General features: G+C 44.2%; 1 long non-coding RNA gene across 1 annotated transcript in view; it reads left to right on the forward strand.

Moving 5' to 3' along the window:
- The first annotated feature begins 3,261 nt into the window (after positions 1-3,261).
- LOC147722436 (uncharacterized) overlaps positions 3,262-25,486 on the forward strand; it is a 32,990-nt gene continuing 10,765 nt past the window's right edge. The window contains exons 1-2 of the long non-coding RNA XR_015310025.1: positions 3,262-3,869; positions 15,358-15,430. This is a non-coding gene — a long non-coding RNA (uncharacterized LOC147722436). The remainder of the gene's footprint in view (positions 3,870-15,357; positions 15,431-25,486) is intronic.

The following is a 25,486-nucleotide window of genomic DNA, read 5'->3' on the forward strand; positions in this document are numbered from 1 at the left end:
CGAGACCGCCCTCATCGCCGCCACCGATGACATCCGAGCCCTGATGGACAACGGAGAAACAGCGGCCCTCATCCTCCTAGACCTCTCCACGGCATTCGACACTGTCTGCCACCGCACCCTAGTACAGCGCCTCAGCAACGTCGGAATTCAGGACAAGGCACTGGAATGGATCATCTCCTTCCTCAACGGAAGAACACAGAGAGTCCGCCTACCACCGTACAAGTCAGAGGCCTCCGAAGTCATCTGCGGCGTCCCTCAAGGATCCTCTCTGAGCCCCACCCTCTTCAACGTCTACATGAGCCCCCTCGCGGCCATCGCACGCCAACACAACCTCAGCATAATCTCCTACGCTGACGACACCCATCTGATCCTCTCCCTGACCAACGACCCCGCCACCGCCAGAGCCAACCTGCACGAAGGGATGAAAGAGGTAGCCGAGTGGATGACGACCAGCCGCCTGAAACTGAACTCTGACAAGACGGAGGTCCTCATCCTGGGCTCTTCACCCTCCGCCTGGGACGACTCCTGGTGGCCTCCCGCCCTGGGCACCGCACCCAAACCGACAGACCATGCACGCAACCTGGGCTTCATCCTGGACTCCTCCCTCTCCATGACCAGGCAAGTCAACAACGTCTCCTCGGCGTGCTTCAACATCCTACGCATGCTACGGAAGATCTTCTGGTGGATCCCCACCGAGACCAGGAAGACCGTCACCCAGGCCCTCGTCACTAGCCGACTGGACTACGGCAACGCCCTCTACGCCGGCACCACCGCCAAGCTCCAGAAGAGACTCCAGCGGATCCAGAACGCCTCAGCCAGACTCATCCTCGACATCCCACGAACCAGCCACATCTCCGGACATCTGAGAGACCTTCACTGGCTCCCCGTCAACAAAAGAATCACCTTCCGCCTCCTCACCCACGCACACAAAGCCCTACACGACCAAGGCCCGAGCTACCTCAACAGCCGGATCAACTTCTACGCTCCCAAACGCCACCTCCGATCAGCCAACCACGCCCTCGCCGCCGTCCCCCGCATCCGAAGAGCGACTACAGGAGGAAGGTCCTTCTCCTACCTGGCCGCCAAGACCTGGAACTCCCTCCCGACCGACCTGCGCCTGACCCAAGACCACCTCTCCTTCAGGAAGAAGCTGAAGACCTGGCTGTTCGAGCAGTAGCGGCACCCCCCCCTCCCCCAGCGCCTTGAGACCCTATGGGTATGTAGCGCGCTCTACAAGTGTCATTGATTGATTGATTGATTGACCCATAGACCAGTAGCCATGTTCACCATAGAGAAGTCCCATACAGCTTCAAACACCTTGGATGACTTTAACAACAAGGTCTTTCAATGGCCGCGACCCAGAGGGCTTAACATTGTATTTGTTGCCACAAACAATGGCAGTAAGATAATTCAGGCAATGATGGATGGTGGCTATTTCAGGGTTCTGAGTTTGGTGCACTGTATCAGCTTCATTGTACAGGATTTTCTCAAAGAAGAAGCCTGAGTCAGTAGCTTACTAGCCATCTGCAGAAAAATCTGCCCTCATTTCAGCCATTCTTTTAACACCTTGGCTGCTAGGGGGTTTTCCCCTCCTATACTGATGATTTATGAATACTATAGTTTCATGACAAGGTCAACTCGTCATAAGCACAGCGCAGGTAACACCCACGATGATAGGATACCAGTTAAAACACTCGTACAGCACGTGCCAACACATTGGAACTTGACTCATTACGTGTTGAAATGTGTGTTTGAGCAGTATAGTCTGATCAATGAATATGTCATGCAAATGGGGGATTTGCAACTGTGAACGACATGATCATTAAGATGGACCAATGGAACCTAGTCAAATGCCTGACATAGATGCTGATTCCTTTTGAGGTTTTCACATGGGAAGTCAGCAAGGAGGACAGTACCATTGGCCAAGATATCCTATTGTTGCATATGCTACAGGAACAGCTAAAGGAGGTGTCTGAAATGTACGCAGGTGTAGATGCAAAAAGATGTACATGAGTTGGTGGAGAGCTTAATCCTTCACTTATCTGTTAATACAAGGATGCAAAAAGGCATTGTGCAATCCAAACATTACATCTGTGCCACAATTCTTGCTCCATAGTACAAATGATTACTGGTCACTTTCATTGCTTTTTCAGTTCAGCATTGCAGCCTTCAATTTTAATAGAGCCTGAGGGCAGTGCTGTTGGCTCACAGCAGCCAAAACCAGCAGCAAGAACATCAGCATTAAAAAACTGGAATAGGATGATTAGCACCAAAATCTGCATTTGATTGGTTTCTAAAGAAAGGCATAAGTCCAGTGCGGAAGTGAAGGCACAATAAGTCGAGCAAAGTGGAGCACCAAAAACTATTGAGAGATGGTCCTGGTAAATCTGAATGACCCAACCTAGGTCTATCTGGATTAAAACCCAGTGATGTATTATTGATATGGGAAGAGGTGCCAATGGCATGTGCTCAGCAGGCAGGCAATAAAGTATCTGGCTTGCCCGGTAACCAGTTTGTCTGCTTAGTGTGTGTTCAGTGCAGCTGGTGCGGTTGTCACAGTAACATGGTGTAGTAACTGACTCCAGACAGTTTGTAGAGTTTCAGGAGTATTTATTGTAGTAGTTACAATTCTGGTAGTTCAGCACCACCAGGAGCAGCTAGCATGCTACTCAGACCTTCTCTAACTGTAGGTTCTCACTCACAACATTCTTTCTTACATCATTCAGGGAAAATTCCACTGGCATATCATGAACCATATTAGAACCAGGATACTACATATCCTCCTTTCGTACAAAGGAAAACAGAAAAGAACAGTGTAAAAGATAACAGAGAAAAGCAGAAACAAGAAGTAGGAGCTAGATGGACAGAAAAGAGAACCAGCGAGAGAAAAGAAGAGAAGTGAGAGACAATGGAAATATAAAAACAGATAAACATAATCCAATACCCATCCTCCCTTCTTTATATAACCAGAGAAAAGAAAGAGTGGAAGGAGAAACCATCAATGACTACCGCGTGCACACCAACTGGCCAGACAGGTATGCGAGGAGGCAAGTCAGAGCAGGAGGAAACAAGAAACTCAGCACTAGATGGCAGCGTAACCTTGTGCAGAGCATCAACCCTTCCGATGCTCATGACGAGCTCAGCTCGTCATGATGCACAGTTGAGCTGTGCTGATGACGAGCTGAGCTCGTCATGACACCAGCAAAATGGCAATTCCCAGCACAGGAGGGGGAAAACGCCTAGCAGCCAAGGTGTTAAAATAAACAAACCCATTTCATGTTGAAATGTCACTGTCGCTTAAAAAAGCTTCAAAAACGTGTACTGCCAAAAGGAAATATCTCCCTGTTACTGTTTCATATTGTCCACATGGAAAATGGCAACAAGACACAACGATTGTGTCACCGGATGATAGTCAATTTGTTAAAAAGAACTTCCACTCACCGCAGGTATACAAAACAGCAACCTATGTCTTTTTTCGACGACATTTGCATTGGCATGGAAACAGCATACGAAAATTGAACAAGTTGCATGCTGACATAGTTTCAGAAAGCAGAGAAGAAATGCATTAGCATTGTTGAAAGAAATGCGAAGAGTCACCACGTTCTGGAAGGGAGGAAAAACGTTGGCATGTCAGGAAAAAACATGGTTGGTAATGTAAACAGGAACCAGGCATCGGATTGTAAATGTAGTGGCAAAACAATCCTAAGATGGAGGCACGCTGTATCACGCTGTGCCGGGTGGCTCCTGGCATCAGCGTGCTCCAAAACGACAATGAGTATCACCGGAGATAAAGAAAACGCTTCAGTCACAGAAGCTGACGTAAGGCTCTGCACAGAAACAACAGCACGAGACGAGGAACCTTCACAAAGGTAAGCGTGTGCTGTTCTACACACAAGCTCTGTTTGTTTTTAAACCTGTAAATGTCAGTTGGGTTATGCTGCGAATGGTGAGATACCAGCACTGCCCAACAGTCAAAGACAAATAGTGTTGTGTCTTACCTTACTTTTCCCCCAAGTGTTGCCAACTAAAACTGCAACCGCAGCGGAAGCAAAATCCCTTTGATAGAATTAGTTGGCCCTACCTTAATGAAGTAATAGAACAAAATGGTCTAGATGGTAATTTCCTCCAAGCTATCCAAAGTATTTACTCTGCTCCCACAGCAAAGATACTGATTAACGGCTCTTTATCCACTAGCTTCCGGGAAAAATAGGGGAACCCTCCAAACTGTCCCCTCTCGCCGATATTATTTAATCTCTATATAGAGCCTCTTGGAAGGAAAATAAGAGCAGTACATAGAATCCTTCCATTTCAATACTGGCATTGGTACTTATTTATTTATTTATTTATTTATTGTAGAGTTTTGTATAGCGCTAGCCAGACCCAAAGGTGTCAGAGCGCTTCACAACATGGGTTGAGGCAACATATTAAGGCAAACGTAAACACATTAATTCAGGTGAACTGGAAGACCTGTGTGTTGAATAACATTACAGGAAAGGAAAACAAAGGGATTCACAATAGTGAGCACTCGCCGGGGGGGAGGAATAGGCATAAGTCTTGGTGAGGTCGTGGTTATGTCCTGCGAAGTGCAGGCATAGGTGTTTCGCCAGCGACTACCCATTCGGGAAACACCATTTAAGCAAGAGGTATTTGAGTTGTTTTTTGAATAGGTCTAGCTTTCTTGTTTCTTGTAAACAGAAGTATGCCCCTAGCTGGAAAACGCTTTCGATCTATACGAATAAGTAGTATCTTTACAAATATGTATATGCATGACTGGGGACTAAACTCTCCCTATGGTCTCATTTTCTTTCTTTTGTGACTATAGGTTAATGCCTTGCCCTATATTAACAAGAAAGCTAGACCTTTATTTGGAAACCATTGGAAATATTTAGACTTATGGGCCCACCGTAGTAGGATAACCCAATACAGAAAACGTATAAACACGAGAAAATATTGGAAAAGGAATTCTGTTTGAAATACCCCACGCCTTGAAATATCGATTGCGGTAGGAAATATTCTTCTTTTATACATTTATTCTTTCTATTCATGTGGTGCATTAAAAACATCCCTGATAAATATACTATGGAAACAATATGTTGACTCGCAATGCACGGATTGTGGAGATAAAATATATTTTGTTTATAAATAATCAGGACAAATGATTGCCAATGTTCTTGGGGATCTTCAAAAGAGGTAACCTACTATATGCGATTTGGTGTCTGCATCAAATACCTTTAACGACAGCTTTAGGTACATATACCCTTGGGTCTGTTCTCTGATCATATAAATACTCGGTTTATTACTTCTCCTGTTGTTTTCTTTTGTTAGTTGCGAGGGGTCGGATATACCTTTATGGAATTATGTGTTGAAATATGTGTGATAGCAGGGTTACACTTGCACAATGTCGATAGATTTGAGGAATATGTGACATCTCTAAGGACAAACTATTGGACATTGAGTTATGTGGACAATGTTTCGATCACTGTCTTTGCTCAGGCTTACAAACGATGATGCACCTCCACTAGTTGTTGGAGGGTCTTCTCTCTTCTGACTAAACACTGTATTAATTATTAACATCTAGTACCAAAAGTGAAACTTACACTTTGTGATTAATTGATTTTCCCAAATGTTCGAGTACTAATTGGTTTAACTCATGTTATGTTGATATATTGTGTGCAGGATGTTTCCCACAGCTTGCACCAACTGAGGTTGATATAGAAAGTGGCGCTGACATGTGTGATTACGATATTTACATATGAAATGTTTCTAGAAGGTACTAAATTATTTAAAGTGAACCTACTGCAATAAGATGCCATATCGATAGGTTGGCTAACAATAAATGATATTGAGAATGCAGGCACTTTGCTCATAAGCAAAAAATAATGTCTCACATGACGCTTTGAATCACTAAATGCTGCATTACTTATATTTTTATGTGGGCACTGTATTGTTGTAACCTTTTTATATACTTATTTATATATGCATGTGTATATGTTGTCTTCCGTGGCACTTATAGTGTTTTTTGTATGTCTTTTTTTCTGAAACTTTCAGCCCTGAAGAAGTTCTGGTGACAGAACGAAACGCGTTGGCTGGTGTCTTGTCTATAAGTGGATTATTAAAAGAACATTGAACTTTGTAAATCACGACTCAGTGTCTTTATAAGAGGACAGTTCAAAGACTTACTAATCTCCTATGATCGGTGGAGACTCACTCTTGTAGCAGTGCTTTTTCACCTATGACAAAAATATAGACTCTTTTTCCAAGTTTTGGATATGCTCTCGGGACAGGGAGCATTTGGAAAGTGCACGCTGGTTTATTGAAAATTTAATAATTTGGTGATATTTGGGTTGGTGCTTTGTTTTGTGCTGGAGCGGTCCACTGTCCGAACTGTGTTGTAACAAAAAAGGTGTTCTTGATGTGTTTGGTCATGTCAAGTTTGGGGTCCAGGGTGATTCTGAGCGATTTTGCGGATCCGCCATGGTGAGATTGTCGTTTAGGGCATTGATTGAGTTTAGACATTAGGGGGTTCTCCTCTTTGTTAGAGATGAGGTGGATTTCTGTTTTGTCTTTATTGATTTTCAGGTGGTTTTGTGACAACCAGTATTGGACGACTCTTAGAGTGTCATTGCGTCTGTGAATATCACCAATGGAAGAGGTTTCAAGGTAGATCTGGGTGTCGTCCGCGTAGAGGTGGAAGGGGATTTCGACTTTTTGAGTATGGCATGAGGTGTTCCATGTAGATGTTGAACAGTTGAGGTGATAGAACTGATCCCTGGGGGACGCCTCTGCTGACGGGGTGGAGATCTGATGAAAAGTTTTGAATCTTTATTTTTTGGCTGCAGTTCTGGATAAAGGAGGAGAACCACTTTAGGACCACCTCTTCTGCCCCTACCCTCTCATGAAGTACCTTGATGAACAGGTTATGGTCTACAGTGTCAAAGGCAGCCGATAAGTCAAGGAGAATGAGTAGGGAGCATAGGCCTGCATCTAAAGATTTTTGTAGGTCGTCAATGACATTGAGGATCGCTGTCTCTGTGCAGCAGCCTTTTCTGAAGCCTGATTGTTGAGTGTTTAAGAGGTTAGTGATGTCAGTGTGTTGAGCCAATTGGAGGAGAACACACCTTTCCAGGATTTTGACTAGGTGAGGAAGATTAGACACAGGCCTGAAGTTGTTTAAGTCATTAGTGTCTAAGCCCGTTTTTTTCAATAGAGGCTTGACTTGGCCGACTTTAAGGCAGTCTGGTATGACTCCAGTAGAGAGGGAGCTGTTAATGATCTTGGTCCAGAGCAGGGCTAAGGAGATATTGAGCTTTTTGGCTAACTGGGCAGGAATAGGGCCGGAGTCGTGAGAGAAGGGTTTAGCGGTGGAATTCATTTCGGCTACCTCTGCTTCGGAGATGGGGTTCAAAACTTTCCAGTGTGTAGGTGGGAGCTTGTGAGTGACAGCTCCTATATCTGGGGGCGTACTCTTGCGTGGGGGACTGCGGGTGGCATCAAGGGAGAGCTCAATCTTGGAAATGTTGTTGTTGAAGAAGTTAGCAAAGTTCTCACAGAAGACTTTGGTGGACAGAGCTGAGGGTGCAGGGGGTTTGGAAGTTTGTTGACGAATGATCTTGAAGAGCTCCTTGGGCCTGTTTTTAGCATCGTCTAAAGCGTTGCAGAAGAAAGAAGTCTTTTCATTTTTTATGTGTTTATTGTACATACCCAGTATTGTTTTGCGTTGTTTTCAGAGGATTTGGGACAGGTTGTTCCGTCAGAGTCTTTCAGCGGCTCTTAGTTGCCTTCTCTCAGAGTTTATGTCTGTGTTAAACCAGGATCTGGATGGGGTGATTCTAACCCTTTTGTGTTTCAAGGGCGCTATTTTGTCTAGAATGATAGTCATAGTGGAGTTGTAGTGGGAGGTGAGTTCTGTTGTGGTGAGATCCTCTGTAGAGATGGGAAGGAGAAAGCTTATCTTGACTCCAAAGTCCGCCAGGGGGATCTGAGTTAGATTTCTCACCCATTGAGGGGGGTTCCATGTGAGGGGATGACCTAGGAGCACTTGGTTGATGTTGAATAGGAGGATGTGGTGATCGGACCAGTCATCGGGCAGGATGTGGTCGATCGTGACTGTGTCCGGATGGGCAATAATGGCATCAAGGGTTGCTCATCCGTTGTGGGTTTCCTCTTTGCAATGTTGGGTGAGGTTGTTGTTGAGAAGAAGTTCATTCAGGGTTTGGATCAGCGGGTCATCTTTGTTATTCCAGTGGAGGTTGAGGTTCCCTAGAATTAAGTTGGTGTTGTCACAAAGTGAGCAGTGGGTTATCAAGTGTGATAAATGTTCTCCGAATGTGGCGGAGTGGCCAGGTGGGTGGTAGAGGAGGTGGCAGAGAAGTGATTTGTCATCTCTTGTCTTGATGTTTGTGGATAGACATTCGAAGGAGTTGTAGTTGAAGGTGCTGATTTCCATCACAAGTATGGTGGATTTTGTATGATAGCTACACCCCCACCTTGCTGGACATTTCTGTTTTTATAGATGATCGCAAAGCCTGGGGGAACAAGTAAGTCCATGAATGCGGAAGAGAACTCATAAAGCCATGATTCGGTGATAAAGGTGATGTCAATGTCGTGAGTGAGGATGATTTCTGCCAGCTCTGTTGAATGTTTGATGGCTGATCTGCAGTTTATGAGCATGCACTTGGTGGAAGGCAGCTCCTTATTGATTTTCTTCATTAAGGGGGACCTAGGGATGTTCGTGAGGAAGGATGGGGGTCTTGGGACTCTGGGAGGTAGGTGGTCTCTTCTAAATCCTGTGATGACTTGGATCTTGGCTTTAGGGGGAGAGAGGAGGCAGTGTCATACGAGGAAGCAAGCTCCAATGCTTCGCTCGTGGACATGGCGGGTCTGGATCTGTGGGGTCTCTGAGTCTGATTTAGGAGAAGGGCTGGGTTCCGATTGCACCCATGCACTTTAGTAGGTCTTTGATGATTAGGGCTGGAGAGGGTGTGGGACGGAAATGGCCAAGGGTTGAGCTTGCGAAGAGTATTGAGGTTCTGTAGGATCTCTAGGAGGCCCAGGATTATTGTTTCTAGTTTTACTTTCTACTATAGCGAAACGCTGAGTTGTCTTCTCAGAGTGGGATGAAGGGTAGGCCTGAGCGGGGCGTTCCCGGTAGGGGGAGAGCTTGTTCGGGTTGGGCTGTGTTATGGTGTCAGTGTAGTCCATGTTACCACTGTGGGTTGCCATTGGGGGGAGTGAAGAATCGCGCTGTGGTGTTGGCGTACTCTTGTGTGTGGATGGAGGGAGGGTGCAGGGAAGCATAACTAGTGGGATAAGGTCTTTGTTTACTGGTTGAGGGTGGCATTGTGAGGGGGGAGGTGGTGGGCAACGGGCGGTCTGGGGTTGGAGAACCTCTGTAGTGTCATGCCATTGGTTGGTGTAAAGGTGGGGGTAGGAACTGTGCGAGTTGGGAGGGGGATGGAGTAGGGGGAAAGGTGTCAAGGGGGAAGGATGTCGTTATCAGTGAAGGGCGTGGGGTTAGATTCTGGAGTTTCAAGGCTATTAGAACTGTCCAAGGATAGAGAGTGAGTCGGTTGGGGGAGGCGAGCGTGAGAGTGGGCGTTACGTAGTGAGGGGAAGAGGGAGTTGAATGCCTCTAGATTGTCGTTATTAGCTTGGATCAGGACTGTGCCGTTAGGGTAGATGGTCACCGAGGTGTTGCCGCTGCGCATAGGGCAATTAGCAGATGAGAACATCAGTTTGCAGCTGTGAGGGGTGTTGGTGGTTTTAGAAATGAGGAGATGTGATCTGAGAATGGAGTTCCAGTATTCTGGTCTGTCCGTGTGGAAAATTAGGTCCATTTTCAGCTGGCCTCTGGAGGAGCAGTGGTAAATGTCCGCAAAGAGTGTTTCTGGATGCTGTTTGATTAATTTGTGTTTAATGTTTCTTCTGGCTTAAGGGGAGAGGTTAGGGGGGAAATTATGGCAAAGGAGTTTGGGCCGTGGGGTTTGAGAGCAGGGGAGCAGAGGTGGATGTTGTGGTAGACAACATTATGTCTGATTAGGGGGGGGAATCTTTTTCACAATTCAGCTCCGCCTGTTGGGGTGTAAGCAAGGCCAGCTAATCTAACCTGGTCTGAGAGAGCGAGTTCAGCAATTTGGATGGGCTAGAGCAACTGTAGGGGTGGGTTGGGGATGCAATCGAGTGCAATATGGGGATGGGTATCGCACTGGTGACAGGAGGTGGACTCAGGATTTCTTCAATCGAACCATTGGAAGCTGGGGTTTGAAACCTCGAAGAGGGTTAGAGGAGAAGTGAAAAGAAGCGGCGGGAGGATGAAGAGAGGCTGGACCGTGTCGCCTATGTGAGAGTAAAGGTTGTTCAGTCACTGATTCAGAGTGGTTGTGTGGTCGATCTGGGAGGCCTTGGGGGAGAAGTTATGGAACAGGAATGAGTGTGATCCCCTGGAGGGGGTACGTAGCTTAGCTCTAGGGAGGCGAATTAAAGCTCAGAGGAGGTCAAACTCCTGCAGGAAACAGAGCAATAAGGGGGATGATGAGTGCTGTGTTGTGTGACTGTGCGGGGTAGATGTCAGGCTCAGAGAGACACAGTGGGGAGTAGGAGAGGAAGGAAGAAGTGAAGGATATGGTCGGTGATTATTGATCAAGTAAGCATAGATTAGGAACCTCCATTTTAGGGTCAGGCTTCGCAGTCACAGGACATGAAACGGATTAATATAGGACTTCAATTTATTTTTTATTATGATTTGGAATTCCGTGGAATTCCACATAAAATACAGAATAAAAACAGCTTTTTCATACAAATCAAAGAGATAAAAAACAATTTCACAATTACACCTATCGATACAATATAGTTAGCCTCGTAAATCTGGTTTACTAAAAACATCAGTTGTTAAAATACAAAGATTAATACCTCATTTTCACTAAATTTCAACTGCGAGGGTAAGTAATCTAATACGTCACATTGCAGGGCAAAAGTATCATATCAATCGGCTTTTAGTCTAAAAATCATCGATTATCAGCAAAGACAAACATTTCGAGAGACAACGGGTGTTAAATTTTTTTATTTTATTTATTTATTTATTTATTTTGTTAGGAGATGATCTTGTCAAGAGGAAAATAGCAGCAATTATTTTCAACAGTACTAACTAAAGTGCTAATGCATTAATTAAGTGCAAGTGCTTTACTAGTGCTTTGTGATGCAACATACATAGTTAATTAACATTCCTACAAATGTGATCTGAAGCAGTAAGGGTTGAATGGTATTATTATTTTTAACGGTCTATCAAAGTGCCAATAGTGCTTCAATAAAATACTGATACAAAAAATGATTACACACAATATTTTTTAAAATATCTACAATTCACCCATACCCATTCATTTTTCTTTTAATAAACATTTAAACATTCTTTAAAAAAGCAGAACATTTTAAAACATATCAGTTCGGATGGGGGAAACATAAGAAAATTGCGGGCCTGTTCTGCCGTTGCAATATTATGCTGTAAAAAACCCTTAATATAGGACAGCGATTACAGAGGGACTATATCAGGAGCACAGTACAGGAAACTGATTAATAAAGGACAGCACCTCCAGAGGGACTGTATCAGGAGCAACGAGCCCATGTGTGGACCCCTCCTCCAGATTTGGCTTGAGTACTCACCGGAGTTGTTTGCTGGATGATGCAGTTAAGGTGTCGCCATTTTGAGTCAGGCTGTAGATCCTCCGAGACTGTTGCTTGTTGAGAACGAGTGACGCCAGGGGCTGGTGGGCAGCCGGGGCATGCCAGGATAGAAATAGGCGCTTTGAATGAAGATGGATGGTCCAAAACGGGGAAGAAAGTGGACGTCTTTTAGGCGACTTGGTGTAAAAGCTCGCTGGTCAGGAGGTTAGTGAGAGCAAGACGCCACCATTTTTAAGACAGGCAGGGAGTCCTCCGTGTTCGTTGTGAGGTCAGGACTTTTTGTCTGGAGAATCAGGGCTTCAGAAGAACCGGGAATTGTCAGGAGAGACGGTGAGAGCGAGGATGGGACAGGGGTCTAGAGGACAAAGTTACCCAGCGAATGGGAGGTTAAGTCGGTGGTAGGACGCCATTTTTAAGTCAAGCAGCGCACTTGCAAGCCCTGTGTCTCCTGTTGAGGAGTGCCAATTTCAAGGTTCTATGGCGGGATAGCAAGCAGGAATCTGCTTACCAGGATTAGAAGAGACTGAGGCAGTTGAGCTCCGAAGGAGAGAGAAAAGCACAAATCTCGGAGATTGACAGGGGAAATCAGCCGCCATTTTGGGTCAGGCAGTGGCCAGCAGGTCCTAGTATCTTGTTGCTGAAATCCCACGTCATCAATATCTTCTGCTTTCGCTCTCGGCTTCCAGCTGCAGTTAACACGGCCGTTGTTTGGGGGTGACTTGAGTTGCGGCGGCTGGTTCCTGAGGTTAAAATCTCGGACCTAGTGCTAAGGAGTCAGCCGGCTGGTCAATCCCTTCTCCTGAGGAGGTAGCGAGGAGGGGATCAGTGGTGTTGGCGGAGGATCCAGAGCACGGTTCCAGAGCACCCACTTAGCAGCTTGAGATCCGGTGAGCCGTTGTTTATCGAAGCTTTGCCTGCGGTGGACGGGGGGTTCTGGGAATTGTACGAGATAATGCACCCATACCTAGAAGCTCATTGTCATACCTCTGCCCTTCTGATTTCCATCTTAGGAAGAGCCAATTTAGTCAAAATGATGCTTCTCCCAAAATTTACCTTAATCTTTAATACTCTCCTCATATTCTATAGATAAGATAGGTTTAAAAAAATTACATGGCCAACTCAGCAGCTTTATGTGGAGGAGCAAGAATGTGAGAATTTCCTGGAAAAAACTTAGAAAGAAAAAGTTGGAGGGTGGCATTGTGCTCCCTGATTTTCAACTTTACTATAGGGCCTTCTTTTTGAAAAATACCAGACAATAGTTGATGGAAACTCAGGACATGCCAATGATATATAGAGCCTTAACAAGCAACCTAGGAGATGAAGGCAAATATTTTCTATTTAAATTTGGCCACTCGAATTTTCAAAAAAAAGTTACATTTAAGACTTTAATTGCAGCAAGTCTGTATTCAGTTTAGGAGAATGTTAGAGATCCATTCTATAGTACCATGGTTTCAATCTGGAGATACCCAGGAACCCCTCTTTGCTTGAAGGATAGCTTGGCGTCCCCGATGTTAAATGCATGATTACTAGGATGGGGCCAACTCGCTGAGTATGGTGTTCTGGTACCGTGACCTGTGCTGTGCCAAAACACCAACTATAACCTTTCAAGATTTCAATACTACCAGTTGACTAGCTGGTCGCAAACTCAATCAAATCTAGGGAGAGAAACTGAAATTGAGAAGGAATTACTAAACACAAAACTAACACAAAGAAAGCTGCGAAGTGGTTCTGGGCAATGGTACAAGCAGGTACGGCCTTTTGACCCGTAAGAGAGCTAGATGCTTGACATGCCAGGCTGCGATGTTCATCACCTATGGCAAGTATCTGTAGCTACATTATGGTCATCAGTAATATCTGCCCCACTCAGGAGGAACCATTTGTTTGCTATTTACAGGGCTTATTGGAACCACAAGAAACTTGCAAAGATGGGAGGAAGCAAAAAAAAGATGCTGCCCGCGGTGCCAACTGGAGGATGCAGATGATATACATTTATTTTGGCAGTGTTCAGCTATCCAGATCTTCTGGTGAGATGTGGGTGAAGTATTGATAACAATTCTTGGGTACAACTTTGAGCTAAGCCTACCTTTAAATATATTTTGAGTGCTGAAGGAAGAGAAGCTAGCTCTGGGGAAAAGCAGGACATCCCTACTCTCCATATTACTAATTATTGCATGCAGGGAAATCTGTTTAAAATGGGTCTCTGAACTACCTCCTACTTGTGCCGGTTGGCTACGTTTCTCAAAGCACATAGGTAGATTACATTATCGATCAGGCTCCCCTAAGAAAGAAAACATGTGGCCTTATTTTGAATGTGGTTCCTGATAATTGGAGTACTTGCATAACCTTGAGAGGGTCTGGAATCCCAGAACTTCTGGGCTATAGGTCAACTAAGTCCAAGGGTTAAAACACATTTCAATGGGTTGGCGATGCTAGTGGTAGCTACCATTTGACCCTTCCTTGACCATTAGTTAAAGAAGGCTGCTCTATGATGCCTAGATCGTTGAAGTTGTGGCGCCCAGACCCTTTAGACCTCCAGACAGCTCTTGGCCTCCACCTTAGTCATATGAGGAAAAAAAAATAATAAACAACATCATAAAGGAAATAAACTGCATCAACTAAAAAGGGGGTGATTACGATGGCGTAACGATAGCCACTGCTGTGCCGGTGGTGGCGATCGTCACGCCATCATAACCTGAATTACTCACCACCATATTACGAAGGTGGTGGGTATCGCGGCAGACGGAAAGTCCGTCTGCCGCTTTTCTGCTGGGCGACAATCGTTACGTTTGCTGGTGGGGCGGAGCTGGGGCCCATATATGGTGGCGGAGCCTAGCATTCACCACCATCCATATTATGATGCTTGGGATTTAAGGCCTTTCCATGGTGTAAATGTAAATTGATACTTGTATAGCATACTACTCACCCGCAAGGGTCTCAAGGCGCTTGTACGAATACCGCTGTGGAACCCATCCTGGCTTTCCCTGTGAGGCGTCCATTCCTAGGCACCCCCAAGGTGGAGGCCAGGCATCCTTACCGTTGTGGGGGCCTTTGTGGAGGTTAAGCAAGCTATTGCCCAGAGTTGCAGAGTGGGACTCCATGATTGGAATAGGCACCGAGGCGAGAATTATCAGGTCAGTGGAATTTTGAGCCCAAGACCCGCCGAGGTGGGGAATTGAACCCTGGTCCCGGGCTAGACCTCTGCATCAGGGTCTGCCGCTCTAATCATTGAGCCACACTTCTCCGGAGACTTGCTTTGGCAGCCCTTTGCGGGCCCTCAAGGGGTTGGGGGGCACTTGGGGGGGGGTACCACATGTCCATGCACAAGGTGGCAGGCACCGCGCGGTGCCTGCCACTGTGTGCATGGAAATGTACAACATGTTATTTTACCATTGCGGCCGGTGCTGCAGCCAGCAGCATCCGCCGCAATGTTAAAATGCCAGATGCGACTGCCGCGGTGGCGGTCACATCATGATCAGGGGTGCGGAACCGCCACATGGCAGGCAGGTGGTCCCGTTCCTGCTAGGATGGCGGTCAGACTCAGGTCCGCCCGTCATCCTAACAGGCCCCTAGGTATTCTTTTTAGAAAAAAACAACTAAATAAAAATAGAGGCTAAATAAACAACACTAACAAACTAAATGCAATACTTCAATAAAAATAACATATCATTTTTTAACCAACAGAAATGAAAGAAACCAGTAAATAAACTGCAAATATCGAAAAACTATCCAGCAAGTAAAGAAAAACAAGATATATGTAAGTATACTTTGAAATGCAATAATTATATGTACATGCTTACTCTTCTATAATTAAAAATTAACAAATATATATATCTATACTACTATTATAAAGAGAGAACACAAACCTTTGAGCCAGGTAAACTACAAAAGTAATGCACCAATCACTACACACAATACACCATTTGAAAGAGGAGATGTAGCAGGAGGACATAGGCTATAGATGAAAAACAAAATACATTTAAAAAAGCAAAAACGCTAAGAATGGAAAAACAGTCCCTTGGGGGCGTGGTCGAGTGTAAGAATGTGGCCGTGGGCGTCTCAAAGAACAAATGTGGCTGTTTACAAAGCAATGCCAAATGCTAATAACAAACAGAGTCCAAGGTAAAGAACAACACAGATACATATGCCCAGATATAGCGGAATTGCGCTTAATATGCAAACATAGAGCGGAAACGTAATTTAGGACGCACATTTAAAAAAAAAAAAAAAGGGGAAATAGAATTTAGGACGCACATTTCTAAACAAAAAAACATACAGCGGAAATGGCCTTAAAACTCACGAGGTGCGCAAAAACACACGACGTGCGCGCTATAACAATAAGAAATATACACAAATTGCAAGGAGTTACCCAGACAACATTTAACAGCGGGCGTGACTTGCATCTACGATGACTGTCTTCCATTGACATGCAAAAGACGTCACACAGGGGGCAGGGTTAAACGGACAGAACACCAATGGCAACGCTAATAAAGAAATAAACACACGACTTCTGCAAAAACACATCACAAGTCTTCAACCATTAGACAACGACGTCACAGGGGTGTAAACAGGAACAAACTAAGGCGCATTTTATTCACGGACAAACGCGAAAAGGGGCGAAATCTGCAGACTATCCTCAATGAAGAAAATAATACTTACGAAATAAATATAAACAAACAACTGGGAAAATTCACACGAGCAGGGCCAGGACTTGCACACAGAAGAGAGGAAACGATTCGGAAAGTGAAACGCAATCGGGGAAAAAATAACCTGACAAACCACCACGCTGAAAAGAATACTTAGCAATTAAAATAAAAACACAACTAGGCATATTCACACGAACAGGGCCAAGATTGACACACAGAATTAAAAAAAAAAGGATTAGGAAAGTTCAGACAACACAAAGGGCTTGCACACAATTCACAAAAAAAACACAGACAGTTTATTAAAACGAAGACCAAGGAAACAGCCTTACAGAGCCAGAACAAAATCAATTTAACAGTGCAAGGGCTTGCAGAGACAATTAACAAAACGAAACGGACAATTACTTGAAGGCATACCAAACATACAACAAGGAAAAACCCTTCACGAGCCTCAAATGAATCAATTTAACAGTGCAAGGGATTGGCCAGAAAATTGAAAAAAATAAACAGACACATTAATAAAACGAGGAAACACACTTCAAGAGCCTTCAAAAAATAAATACATTTATTAAACAGGTCACATTTTTCTATTTGGAACCTCTGCTACTACCAGCCATCTATCTATATCTATATTCACTTAAAAAACCATAGGTTTGAGGCCTTATATAGTTAGGAATTAGCATTTAAAAAACCATTGAAATTGCTCCTCTATAGTTATTTGTACTAATTATATTTCGCGCACCCGCAATCCACTGCTGATGATGTCACATATTACATCATTCATGACATGGTCAGTGACATCACTGATGACATCTCAAATGACATCACTGATGACGTGGGGTACGCGTACCGTACGCGTACAGTGCGCGTACCCCGCGATTTTTTTTTTTTGCCCTTGGGCGTCCTTTTGGGACCCCCTGAGAAGGGCTAGAGTGTTGGGGGGTCTCTACCCTGCCCCCTTTTCGTGTTTTCCACTCTTGTTTTGGGCTTTCTTGTGCCTCAGTTCTCCTGAAAACCAAGATGGTGGCCAACACTTCCTGGTTTGGACAGTTTGGAATGTTGACAGTCGACTGCCAGCCAATCAGAAACTCGCTCGCGCACGTAAGGGTACGCGCACGTACGCGTACGTACGCGTACCGTACGCGTACCGTACGCATACGGTGCACGTACGGTGAGCGCATATAGATATATAATTTGCTCAAATTCAATTTTCTCAACAACTACTGTAGGGATTTTCACCATATATAGAAAAGGCACTACTGCATACCTGTCCCTACCATTTTGTCAAGTTTGGTGTAATTCCGTTCGGCCGTTCAGGCTGTAGCCGTGTCTGAAGGTCCCATAGAAAATGCCATTTGAAAAAGTTCAAATTCAATTTTCTCAAGAACTACTGGAGGGATTTTCACCAAATGTAGCAAAGGCACATCTGCATACCAGGCCCTACCATTCTGCAAAGTTTGGTGTAATTCCATTCAGCCGTTCGGGCTGTAGCCGGTCCCTATGGAAATTAACATGGGGAAAACACGTTTTGGGACCTCCCTTTTGGCCCCTGCTTGACGAATCCCCCCGAAACTATCAGGGAAGGAGCGGAGCGGAGCTGGCCAAAATTCTGGAAAATTACACACAGATTCCTCAATCGGCGCCAAAGTTATTCCCAATAGAATGTTGAGCGCATATAGTTATATAATTTGCTCAAATTCAATTTCTCAACAACTACTGGAGGTATTTTCACCAAATATAGAAAAGGCACTACTGCATACCTACCCCTATCATTTTGCCAAGTTTGGTGTAATTCCGTTCAGCCGTTCAGGCTGTAGCCGTGTCTAAAGGTCCCATAGAAAATGGCATTTGAAAATTTTCAAATTCAATTTTCTCAAGGACTACTGGAGGGATTTTCACCAAACATACAAAAGGCACTGCTGCATACCAGCCCCTACCATTTTGCCAAATCTGGTGTAATTCCGTTCAGCCGTTCGAGCTGTAGCCTTGTCAGAATGTCCCTATGGAAATTAACATGGGAAAACACGTTTTGGGACCCCCCTTTTTTCTCGTCCCCCGATTCACGAATCCCCCAAAACTTTCAGGGAAGAAGCGGAGCGCATAGAGGCAAATTTAAGGAAAATTACAGGCAGATCCCTCAATCAGCGCCAAAGTTATTCCCAATAGAATGTTCGGAATTTCCTATGGTAACTAGGTCCTAACTATATATACCTACTGGCTGTCGCCAGTAGGTAATCTATATCTATACTACTATTATAAAGAGAGAACACAAACATTTGAGCCAGGTAAACTCAGGAACCACAGTGCCAATCCACACACCTGATACATCGTTGACAATGTCAGGGTGTGCAGATGGACATAGGCAATATAAAATAAAAATTAAATGTAAATTTAAAAATGTAACTTAAAAAAAAAAGTACTCCCCTGGAAGTAGCGCCGGCTGCGACTTAGCGCCGGCTGCGACGTAGCGCTTGCCGCGATGTGCGTGATGACCAGGAGGAGGGGCGGACATGAGCGCGGGGAGGAGCGGCGGACAGGCGGAGAGGAGCGGCAGACAGGCGGTGAGGAGCGGTGACGAACGGCGAGGAGAGGCGGTGAAGTCAGGAGCGCGGGGAGGAGCGGCGGCTCAGGTAAGGCAAAGGGACACGTAAAATGTCGGGCGGGAGGGGGCCGGGGCATGAGGTGGCTCCGGGACACGGACAATGTCTGGGCGGGCGGGGGTCGGAGCGGGCGGGATCCTCGGCGGGCGGTTGGCCCTGAAGCCTCATTGCCCCCGGACAACGTTGGGGCGGGCTGCTAGTACATATATATATATATATATATATATATATATATATATATATATATATATATTCGAACACAATCTCACTATCCACGTCAGAAAAACGGCAAGCACACTGGAATCCGGTACAAAGATTTTAATTCTGCAAACCCCCCTCACCCCAGACAGACGCGTTTCGCTATGAAAAGCTTTGTCAGTGTCAGTTAGTGCTCTAATTACAAAGCCATTTAAAAGCACACCAGCCCCTCATTTTTACATCAACATAGAAAATGGACAATATGTCTAAAGAATTGCGGCGGCCATCTTATAGTGTACCTATCAACACATTTCTTTTACTTTTAAATGGCTGAGACTATAAAGTGCATAATAAAATTACCAAACAATAACACAATGATAATCTCATATATGTACAAACTTTCATTTTGCCATATTTAGCATGCAAATTTCATAGGTTTGTAGTGACTTATTCCAACTTTTTTGTTAGCATCATTTTGTTTATTTGAAGGGGATAAATCCCCTTAGATTTAGCCACTACTACTTTGTCTTTGTCTTTTTGCCCTGTATGGGCTAGCTTAACCATTTTAGCTATTTCATAATAGGCTGCAACATACTGTCGGGCAACATTATGTCGGGACTGGTTTCATTTATTCTAATGTTTCTGAAGAATATACCCAATGACTGTTTGTAGCCAGAACTTGATTTCAAAGATGAACCCACATCTCCTCATCATTATTCAGGCCCCAAGGTGTTGTTGTTTTGAGGTCAATAATGTATTTTGACTCCATGATTCGAAGTGTCTTTTCTCTGTTACCGCCTCTTTCTGCTTATGGAACTTGGTCCATGCAATAAAAGCTGAGCAGATCCCTATTACTTTGGTGGTATATGGCAAAATGTCGAGCGACCGGATAGTTCTTATCCTTATTTGTAATTGCTCGCATGTGCTCTAAAATCCTCAGCTTAGTGGCGTTTATTGTGCTGCCTATATATCTTTTCTTGCATGGGCACTCGAGGCAATAGATTGTATGGTCAGAGTTACAATTGAGAAGATGTTTGATTTTTCTGTGGGGTCTGTCTTCACCTGTTCTGCCTGGGAATTCTAGAACTTTTCTGCTATTTTTGCAGGCTTTGCACCTTAGACAAGGAAAAAATCCCTTTGTTTTAGTTAGAGGTGCAGGTGGGGGTTTTGAAATGAAATGACTATGTACAAGGTGATCTGATAGTGATTGGCAACAGCGATACGTAATTAAGGACCTGTCTGTCAGCTCTTTTTTCAAGATATTGTCCGTGGTCAAGATGTGCCAGTTTTTTTGAAAACTCTGTACTAGATCACACGATTTGTTATTATACGTGGTGATCATTCTCACATTGTTGTCTTGTTGGGGTTTATTTTTGACTACTAGGAGATCCCTCCTATTTATAGACGATGATTTCTCAACTGCTTCTTTGAAAAGGTTGCTAGAATAGCCCCTATTTTTGAAACGTGTTCCTGCCTCAGTTTTGGCTTTTAAGAAATCATCTTCAGACGAACAGTTTCTTTTTACTCGTAGGAGTTCCCCATATGGAACGTTTTTTACAAGGCTCCTAGGATGGTAACTCGCCGCATGTAGTACGGCATTACCTGCTGTAGGTTTCCTATAAAGTCTTGTGTGTAGTCTTTCATTGTGTACAAAAACCTCCAAATCAAGATAAAACACATTAGTGGTACTTATCGTGCTCGTAAATTTCAAATTCCACTGGTTTTCATTAAGGGCCATAATGTACGCCTCAGCCGAGGGTTGATCAACCCGCCACACTATAAAAAAAAATAAAAAATAAAAAATAAAATATATATATATATATATATATATATATATATATATATATATATATATATATACATACATTCATTTACAGATATACAAAGAAGGTGACAGAAGGGGCAAAGTTCATTTCCTCACAAAAAGTAAAAATACTTCTGTGCTCATGGGCTATACTTATACACAAGAGAACATAACAAAAAATAAAACCATTGGAAATGTAGTAAATACTACTCCAATTCTTGCTATGGTAGAGTAACAACAATAGAATTTTTTTTATTATTGTTAGGCAACACAACCATCCCCCCAACGTCAAAGAAATTGAGGTGGGGGATGCTTTAGAAACCATCAAAGAAGCAAGCACCAGCTCACAACAAACCAGTACCCGAATATTAAAAAATGTAATAACTAGGTTTTCTGAACATGTAACAGGACAATCACCTTCTATTCCAACTCTAAAACCCCTGATAGCCAGAACTAAAATATCTACTGCTCAAACACCACCACCCTCAAACGTATGCAGCAATCAAAACTTTACAAGAATAGAAAGTCACAGACAAAGATGAAAAATTCATTCTTTATGACAATAAAAGTCATGAAAAAAGAATTATCACCTTTGCCACCAACAACAACTTTCAAAAGTTAAAACAATGTGAAACATGGATGATGGATGAGACATTTAAAGTTTGCTCTAAGCCTTTTATCAACTCTATATCATCCACGGGAAAAAATGAAGAAACTAACATCCCCTCCATATACGCCCTACTCCCCAACAAACAAAATATTACTTAAATAGAACTCCCTACAATAAACAGACAGAAAACAGCTTCCCACAAGCTTTCAAGCAAGCAATGATTCAGTCAATTTTAAAAATATATCCACATACTCCAATCAATGTTCCCTCTAATTTCTTTTTTCTTTGTGCAGCAGTATAAGGTCTCTGTACGCAGTAGCCAAGGCTATGTGTGCCAAGAACCCAAATATGTGTGACGGTGCGGCGACAGATATCAATGCAAATATCGCTCAAACATTTGCTTAATAAAGTGAAAAGATAGTGTATTCCATACATACAGCACCACATGAAGGGCCTTAAGGCAGGTTTGCAATATACAATAAATATAAAAAGACTACAATATTCAAAAGCATAATCTCCATTAAATGTCTTTTAATGTAACAATGTGTTCCTTATTATCACTTGTGAAATGTGAATGCTACATCCCTGAGAGGTGTCTGTGTTATTCAAGATTGCACCACAATGGGTTCTGTGAAAATGCATTGCGGTATCATATCCTTACCCAACTACAGAACATTCCTTATATGCCTATCTCTTTCTGCACTCTTGCATGCCATTCGCAACCCCGCCAATTACAACACATCAGGCTTAGACTAACACATTTTAGTGTGATGGTCTTCATCACCACACTAAAATGCATAAATCACACTTTTGTAGTGCCTTGACACCACCTGCGTGCTGTGAAGCAGAAGCTGGAACTTCATCTGCAAGGTGCACGTTATGTGCACTATTGCAGTAGATAATGCTGCACCCTGCCAAGAATTTGGGCCCCACTGAATAATGTGCTGAACTCGTCCGATGTAATTTCAAACACCGGGACACTATCAGCAGCACCTGCACGTTGTCTGATTTCCATCTGCAACAAGTATCAACATGCAAGAGGGACAGGGCTTTCTTATTTAAGACCACTGCTGGGCTGATACCCAAGGCGGAATTTGAGGGGTCATCTGGACTTCTTTTGTTTGAGTATCTTGGCTGGGGGCAGTCAGGAGCCTCACACCTGACACAAATGTAGTGAGGTGAAACAAAGTCTCAAACCTTGTTAGTTTGTCACACTGCGCTTTGCATCAACACGTGCATATTACATGTACAGTAAATTATTTAAGTTTGAATGTACAGGATGTGTTACCGAAAACTGGGAGATTGCAAGGTGTAGAAGTCACACATCACCTTCCATAGCTCACTGTGCTATTATCCTCACAATGCGCACAAATGTACACATGATAGACCTGCTAAACATATATGTGAAGGCTTCAGATCTGATATCAGTTCTTGTGATGCCACTTCCCTTAAAGTTGTGGCTTGTTATGCCACTTTCTATGATGTCACTTCTTGTGTTGCCATTTCCTGTAAGTTCATGGCTTGGGATGCCACTTTCCATGATGTCACTTCTTGTGATGCCACTTCCTGTAAAGTCATGGCTTGTGATGTCACTTTCTATGATGTCACTTCTTGTGATGCCACTTCCTTTAAAGACGTGTCTTGTGATGCCACTTTCTAAGATGCCACTTTTTATGATGCCACTTTCTGTGATGCCACTTTCTATGATGCCACTTCCTGTAAAGTCATGGATTGTGATGCCACTTTCTATTATGTCAATTCCTGTGATGCCATATGTGATGTCACTTTGTGTGATGTCAATTCCTGTGATGCCATGTGTGATGTCAATTCCTGCGATGCCATGTGTGATGTTGTGAATCGTGATTTTTGCGCGCCATGATGAAACTTGCATACTGTCTATTTAATTTGTCCCCCCACTTTTTAGGACTTGTGCCCTGATTGGACTGACATTTTGAAATTGTCACACACAGCAATCTGAAACCTTGGAAGCTATGTGTCGTCCATTTTCTGTTTGTGTGAAATGCCCCAGTTTTTGGCTTTAAAATTCTGGTCGCCCTATTTATCAACAAAAGGCACACAGCAAGCCTGACAGCACTTCACAATCCCTAATATATATTAGGGATTGTGAAAGCACACGTTGTTCTGTTAGGCTTGCTGCGTGCCTTTTGTTAATAGAGGGCAGCAGATTGTGTGCCTTTTTGAGTGTTCATGTTAATTGCAGCTCCTGCCATGCTTACACTCGGGGCTGCATTTAACATAAAAACTTTCAAAAAGGCACACAAACTGCTGCGCTCTGTTAAGAAAAAGCACTGAGCATGCCCAACTGCACGATGTGTGCTTTCACAATCACTAATACGTATTAGTGATTATGAAAGAACACGTTGCACTGTTAGGCTTGTTGCATGCCTTTTGGTAATAGAGCGTTCCAAATTGCGTGCCTTTTTAAAAGTTTTCATGTTTACTGCAGGGCCCTGACATGCTTACATAAGGGGCTGCATTTAATATGAAAACTTTCAAAAAGGCACATAAAGAGCTGCGCTCTGTCAAAAAAGGCAGGCAGCAAACCCAACAGCAGGACGTGTGCTTTTACAATCACTAATATATGTTAAGGATTGTGAAAGCACAAGTCGCGATTTTAGGCTTGCTGCATGCCTTTTCTTGATAGAGCGCAGAGGGGGGCAGATAGTCTGCTTTTCTTCAAGTGTTCATGTTAATCGCAGTGCCCATCTTGCTTCTACAGGGCACTACGATTAACCTGGATACTTGCCTCTGGTGGTGTGTGCGCCTCAAGGATGTCACTGCACGCTCAGATTCACAAACGTGGGCGGGCGCCCAGACACGCACCTTAAAGGGAAAGTGACTGCAATGCACAGTTGCTATTATCATTTCAATCAAAATACCTGGAGACATCTCCAAAAATCTACCCTAAGTATAGATTACGGCAAAAATAGCAACTTTGCTTACCAAATAAAAAAACTAATACCACTGGCCTATGTACCAACAACAGCAGTAGCCAACCACTATAATATAATTATTGAAAGTCCTTTCTACCAAGCGACCGAAGCAAAGCTAACACCCTTCCTTGACTTCTGTGAAGACACCTGGGTAGGAAGACTACATAGGTCAAAATCCCCTGGTGGAATGTCTATAATATCACCCTAGCAGAAAATCGCTAAAACAAATAACGCAGTGGAAGGATGGCATAATGCCTTCCAAGCCACAATAGGAAGAAGACCACCAACTTTGCACAAACTAACAGAAGCCATCAATAAAGAACATTGGGGCTCATTATGATGGTGGGCGGATATCAGTCCGCCCACCATCATAACGTGCTGGGATAACCCACCAGACGTGTGGCGGTCCCACCAGTCCAATTAGGATGGGCCCGCCAGTATGGCGGGCGCATCCTGGCCTTGTAACATAGCGGTCGGTGCTGCCGGCTTCAGCACCGTTAGCAATGCCAAAGTGCCACGATGTGCATTTCCATGCACAACGTGGTAGGCACCACGCGGTGCCTGCCACCTTGTGCATAGGAATGGTACCCCCCCCAGTGGACCTACACCCTCCCCCCACACTGAGGGGGCCCGTAACAGGCCCCCAAACCCAATCCCTGCCAGCCTTTCCATGGTGGCAGCGCCGCCATGGAAAGGCATCTCCTAGGACACATCATAATATGGAGGATAGTGCCTGCTAGGCTACGCCACCATATTAGTGGCCCTTTTCCGTCTGCCAGGCAATCAGTGCAATTGCCACCGGCGGAAAAGTGGCGGATGGACATTGCGTCTGCCGTGATACCCACTGCCAATCCTAATTTGGGGTGGGTAAAATGCTCAGTGATGGCGGAAGGACCGCTGGCCAGGCGGAGGCGGTCCTTCCGCCATAATAATGAGCCCCAAAGTTATCAAGAACTAAGGCTAGAACAATTCCTCACTAAGGGGGTCATTATGATTGCACTGGG

This window comes from Lissotriton vulgaris, chromosome 4_1 (assembly GCF_964263255.1).
Source record: "Lissotriton vulgaris chromosome 4_1, aLisVul1.2, whole genome shotgun sequence".
In the NCBI taxonomy this organism is placed as follows: Eukaryota; Metazoa; Chordata; class Amphibia; order Caudata; family Salamandridae; genus Lissotriton; species Lissotriton vulgaris.